Consider the following 6,265-nt stretch of genomic DNA (forward strand, 5'->3'; position numbering starts at 1 on the left):
GGTCACCCGGTGTGGAGGGGAGCGGGCAGGTCGGGGGACTTCCTCGTGGGACTGCTCCTGGGGCCTGGCCAAAGTGGCCATCAACTGGTCCAGGCAGCGGGCGGTCGAGGGGGTCATTCGGCCCGACTGCCCTGCCTCTCTTCTGCGACCACGTTCGCGCCCGGGCGGCCCTGGAGATGGAGCACGCGGTGCCCGCCGGCACGCTCGAGGCCTTCCGTGACCGGTGGGCACCGCAGGGACTGGAGTGCATCATCACCCCCAGTGATGGGATTTTAATTTAAATTTAATTTAAGTTTCATTTAATGTTTTAAGTTACAGTTTGTTTGTTTACAGCTTCACCAGAAGAGTACACTGCAATTAGGAAAACTAATAGAATGTTATTGTTTATTGCGAGGGGAATTGAATACAAAAGTAGGGAGGTTATGCTTCAGTTATACAGGGCATTGGTGAGACCACATCTGGAGTACTGTGTACAGTATTGGTCTCCTTATTTAAGGAAGGATATAAATGCGATAGAAGCAGTTCAGAGCAGGTTTACTAGACTCATACCTGGAATGGGCGGGTTGTCTTATGAGGAAAGGTTGGACAGGCTAGGCTTGTATCCGCTGGAGTTTAGAAGAGTAAGAGGTGACTTGATTGAAACATATAAGATCCTGAGGGGTCTGGACAGGGTGGATGTGGAGAGGATGTTTCCTCTTGTGGGAGAATCTAGAACTAGGGGTCACCGTTTAAAAATAAGGGGTCGCCCATTTAAGACAGAGATGAGGAGAATTTTTTTCTCGCAGAGGGTCGTGAGTCTTTGGAACTCTCTTCCTCAGAGGGCGGTGGAAGCAGAGTCTTTGAACATTTTTAAGGCAGAGGTGTGGTGTATGTAACCTGTTCCACCTTAAGAGAACTACCTTAAGAGATGTACTACTTTCTCTTGGCTGCTGTATACTGTAGTACCGGTGGTGACCACACCGGTATATAAGCGTTGTGTAGTGATTTACTGGGCAGTTCAGCCCTGACCTCCGAATAGTAAAGACCTGTTAAAGTTATTCTTGTGGTCTGTGTCCAGTGATTTATAATAAGCATAACTGGGACACACAGACTTAACAGTGGCGACGAGTCCGATCTTACCCTGCGACAGTTTTACATCCAAGGCAGCTTCGTCCTCAGAACGGGCGTCGAGAAGAGGCATCCGCCCTCATCATCCTGCTGAGCACCATCGCACGGGAGGAATCGAGAACCCGGGTTAAAAAGAAAAATTCTGACCACGAAGCCCTCCATCAGCGACAGGCAGTGATCATCCCTTCTACCACGGTGGTGGGTAATCCGATCAGCGACACGAGCAGAAAGTCGGCCGCGTTGACTGTGGAGTGGGGGAGGGAAAACGGAGGAAAAAGGGCGGAGAACTCGACCACGGCCGGTGAAAAGGGCTGGGCTGCAATCGAGGCCGAGAGGCGCAGCGACTGGGGCAGCTTAAGGCACGAGAGCCGCGGAGAACTCAAACGCAGCCGGTGTAAAGGACCGCGCTGCATGCGGGGCTGAGAGGCGCAACAGCAGGGGAAGCGTGAATACCCACGGGAACCGCAGGGGAGTAAAAGCAGCGTCGGGGAATTGAGAACCGCTGGGGAGGCGAGAACGGCAGCAGCACAGCAATCGCCATTGCAGCCAGCGGGGGAAGAAGGCAAACGCGGGAATCCGCCATTGTAGTCGGCGGGGGAAGAAGACGAGCGCGGGAAAGACCGCCAAGCGCGGGAAGCCACCATTTTAGTAGGCGGGGGAAGAAGACAAGCACGGGAAGCCGCCATTTTGAGAAAGAGAAAAATTTTAAAACTTGCAAGGATGCCTAAACATGGGAACATTAATACCTTTGATAGCGATATCGAAGATTGGACCACGTATGTAGAACGCATGGAAGCTTATTGTAAAGCAAATAAGGTACCAGATGATGAGAAAGCACTAACCTTATTAAGTTCAATGGGTGCGAAGACATACGGGCTATTGAAGCACCTTCTATCACCAGATAAACCGGCAGATCAGACTTTCGCGAATATTGTTACTGTCCTGAAAAATCATTTAAACCCCACGCCGCTGATGATAGCGGAACAATTTAAATTTTACAGAAGAACGCAGCTGAAAGACGAAAGCAACGCTGAATTTTTAATTGAACTGCGTAAGCTATCAAAGTACTGTCAGTTTGGAACAGGACTAGCAGATGCGCTGAGAGATAAATTTGTGTGTGGATTGTTAAAAGAAGGAACACAAAAGCGACTGCTTGAGGAGAATGATCTTACGCTTGATAAAGCTGTCACTATTGCAGCATCGCACGAAGCCGCAGCGAGAGGCACTGCGGAAATGCAGCTACGGTCACCGGAACTCAGCACCAATCAAATGGTCTTGGGTACAGTAAAATGTTATCGTTGTGGAAAGACAATGCACGATCAGAACCAGTGCTGGTTCAAAAATCAGGAATGCAGAAAATGTGGCAGGCTTGGTCACACAGCTAAAGTATGCCGGTCAGGAAAGAAGACCAGCAACAAAAAGTCACCGCAGGAAAAGTACAGAAAGGTACACAAGGTGACAGAGAACAGTTCGAACGAACAGAAGTCAAATTCAGACTCCAGCAGTAATGAACTGGGTAGTCTAAGAGTACACAATGTTGGTAATGAAGCAGACCTCCAAACAATCTGGGTCACACTTCAGATAGCAGGAGTCCAAGTGAAGATGGAATTGGACACTGGATCGGCATTGACGGTCATGAATAAGCAAGATTACAAAAGGTTATTCCCACATATTCCCCTACGGGATACGGAGATTGTATTGAAAACATACACGGGGCAAAGAGTATACCCCATCGGGAAGATAGAGGTAAAGGTGGTCCACAAGGGCAAAGAAAGCCGAGGAATGGACTTATATGTGCTACCTGAGGGAGGTCCACCACTACTGGGACGGGAGTGGATTAGGAAAATAAATATGGACTAGCATTCCTTAAAAGCACTAACGGTAGATTCCGGTAAAAAAGATGTCAAACCTAAACGATTGTCCAGAATATTGGACGATGCTAAAGAGGTGTTCCAACAGGGACTGGGAACACTGAGAGGAATTACGGCAAACATCAAGGTTGAAGAACATGCAAACCCGAAATTTTTCAAAGCCAGACCGGTACCTTATGCGATATGACCTGCTGTGGAAGCTGAGCTGGAAGGGCTAGAACGTTCAGGAGTACTGTCTAAGGTAGACTGGAGTGAGTGGGCCACGCCCATTGCTCCCGTCATGAAGCGTTCATCGAGCAACAAGCCGGGGGAACCGGGGAAGGTTCGCATCTGTGGAGATTTCAAGATCACTGTTAATCCGGTGCTTCACACGGTGCAGTATCCGCTTCCGCGGATTGAGGATATCTTCGCTTCGTTGTCTGGCGGGAAACACTTCACCAAGATAGACCTGGCGCAGGCGTACTTACAGATGGAAGTTGAGGAAGAGTCACGCCAGTATCTCACGATCAACACGCATAGAGGCTTGTACCGGTATAATAGACTGGTTTTTGGAGTGGCATCGGCTCCAGCAATTTGGCAGAGGGCCATGGAGCAGGTATTACAGGGAATTCCAGGCACACAATGTTACCTGGACGATATTCCGATTACAGGAGATGATGACGAGGAACACCTTGCAAATTTGGAACTGGTGCTCACCAGATTGAAAGAATATGGACTTCGAGTTAATCGCCAGAAATGTGAGTTCTTTCAGAAGCGGATCTCGTACTGTGGTCATGTCATTGACCAGGAGGGGCTTCATAAGCCTCCTGACAAGATCGAAGCTGTTGTGAAGGCTCCCGCTCCGGATAATGTATCCCAGTTGAGGTCGTTCCTAGGGTTGATTAACTATTACCATAAGTTTCTGCCAAATTTATCCACGATGCTGCACCCGCTGAACGCTCTTTTGCAGAAGGGAGTACCATGGAAGTGGAGTGAGGACTGTAAGAGGGCCTTTCGCAAAAGCAAGGCATTGATTACCTCAGAGGAAGTGTTGGCTCACTTCAACCCAACGCTGCCTATTCGTTTGGCTTGTGATGCTTCTCCATATGGTATTGGGGCAGTACTCTCACACAAGTTGCCAAATGGCCTGGAGAGGCCAGTTGCGTTCGCATCCAGATCATTGACCTCCGCTGAGCGCAACTATGCTCAGATAGATAGGGAGGCTCTCAGCCTTGTGTGGGGAGTAAAGAAGTGTAATCATTACCTGCAGGGCCAAAAGTTTACGCTTCTGACAGACCACCAGCCGTTGGTATCCATTTTTAACCCTAAGAAGGGTGTTTCGGTGATGACAGCACAGAGACTCCAGAGATGGTCCCTTTTCCTAGGGGCACATCAATATCAGATCGAATTCAAAGGTACAAAGCAGCATGGTAATGCTGATGGGCTGTCGCGCCTGCCACTACCTACAGAGGAGGAGGCACCGACGGTTGACCCTGTTGAGTTATTTCACTCGACCATCATCGAATGTTTACCAGTCACCAATGCAAGTATTGAAAGAGAAACCAGGAACGACCCGACACTGTCCCGGGTCTACGAAGTGACAGCGAAGGGATGGCCAGCACATGGTGATCCACTGTTACCGGCATTCTCAGCAAGACGAGAACAGCTGTCCGTCTGTCAAGGAACATTGATGTATGGAACAAGGGTGATTATTCCTCCTAAGTTAAGAGAGAGAGTTCTAAAGGAACTGCATGAAGGTCATCTGGGGGGAGTCAAGATGAAAAGCCTTGCTAGGGCTTATGTGTGGTGGCCGGGTATCGACCAACAGATAGAGGATCTGACGAAAAGCTGCTCAGGGTGCCAAAAAGTGCAAAATGCACCTCCGATTGCACCGCTGCATCCATGGGAATGGCCTTCAACCCCATGGCAACGTGTACATATTGACTTTGCTGGTCCATTCATGGACTCCATGTTTTTAATTGGGGTGGACGCACATTCTAAATGGCCAGAAGTGATTAAGATGACTACCACTACCTCGGAAAAGACGATCGCAGTGCTAAGAACGATATTTGCAAGAAATGGATTGCCAGAACAAATATGTTCAGACAACGGACCGCAGTTCGTGTCAGAAAAATTCCAGAAATTCATGAAGAAGAATGGGGTGAAACATTATACCTCTGCCCCATATCATCCGGCTACAAACGGGTTGGCCGAGAGATTTGTACAAACGTTCAAAAAAGCAATAAAGGCCATGAGCGAAGATCAGATTCCACTACAACACAAGGTGGACAAATTCCTACTGGCATATCGAAACGCCACTCATGCAGTGACAAACCAAAGTCCTGCCATGATGTTCTATAACAGGAGGTTGCGGTCCAGGTTGGACTTGTTAAAGCCAAATGTGCGGAGGGAAGTTGAAAACAAACAGTTCCAGCATATAAATAACAAGACCACTCGGAGTTTCGAAATAGGACAACCAGTGTTAGCCCGGGACTATAAAAACGAGAAATGGCAATCTGGAACAATTCGGGCCAGACAAGGACCCCTGATGTACACGGTAGATATTGGTGAAAATGTAATACGGCGTCATGCTGACCAACTGGTAGAATCGAGAACAAGGGTCGAACCCAGGGTTACGGCAGAGACAACCGTGGAAGAAGTTAGTGAACCTGAAGCATCTACCTCAGAAGTGAATGTACCTGATGATGATGTCCAATCCATAAGAGATCAACTAGATGAGTCACCCCAGCAACGAGAATCAGAGACCCCTGAAAGGCGTTATCCAACTCGAATCAGGAGGCCTCCTCAGAGACTGAATCTTTGAACTGTTTTGCATGAAGTTGTATATATATATATATCTATACTATGTTATTATGTTATGTTAAATGGGGATATAACTGTTAAGCTAAAAAGGGAGGATTGTGGTGTATGTAACCTGTTCCACCTTAAGAGAACTACCTTAAGAGATGTACTACTTTCTCTTGGCTGCTGTATACTGTAGTACCGGTGGTGACCACACCGGTATATAAGCGTTGTGTAGTGACTTACTGGGCAGTTCAGCCCTGACCTCCGAATAGTAAAGACCTGTTAAAGTTATTCTTGTGGTCTGTGTCCAGTGATTTATAATAAGCATAACTGGGACACACAGACTTAACAAGAGGTAGATAGTTCTTGATAAGCAAGGGGTGAAAGGTTATCGGGGGTAGGCGGGAATGTGGAGTAATCAGATCAACCATGATTTTTTAAAAAATTTAAAATGTGAACATTTTACAGTCAATCACATTTACAGAGCTCAAGTCTCAGCTCTT

The sequence above is a fragment of the Somniosus microcephalus genome, chromosome 32 (assembly GCF_052327205.1).
Source record: "Somniosus microcephalus isolate GS21.2 chromosome 32, FLI_Smic_1.0, whole genome shotgun sequence".
NCBI lineage: Eukaryota > Metazoa > Chordata > Chondrichthyes > Squaliformes > Somniosidae > Somniosus > Somniosus microcephalus.